The sequence below is a fragment of the Arachis ipaensis genome, chromosome B07 (genome assembly GCF_000816755.2).
Source record: "Arachis ipaensis cultivar K30076 chromosome B07, Araip1.1, whole genome shotgun sequence".
In the NCBI taxonomy this organism is placed as follows: Eukaryota; Viridiplantae; Streptophyta; class Magnoliopsida; order Fabales; family Fabaceae; genus Arachis; species Arachis ipaensis.
In genome coordinates, this window is record NC_029791.2 from 13,749,469 (window position 1) to 13,749,716 (window position 248).

Here is a 248-nt window from a genome sequence, read left to right on the forward strand (position 1 = left end):
CTATGGCACCTTGAAGGTTGTGCGACACATTCATTTTTTAACATCAAGAGTAAATGAGTAACAGTAGTGATAGTTTCTTATTAGATACCAATCAATTAAATAATGATTTTTTAATGGATTTAAAAAAAATGTCAATAGTTCATTTTTAAATTCATAAATTTGTAGCAACAAAAATTATTTAAAAAAATATTAGTTTTAACTTTTAAGGTTCAAAAATGATAAATTCTCTTCTCACTATTTTTTTATTA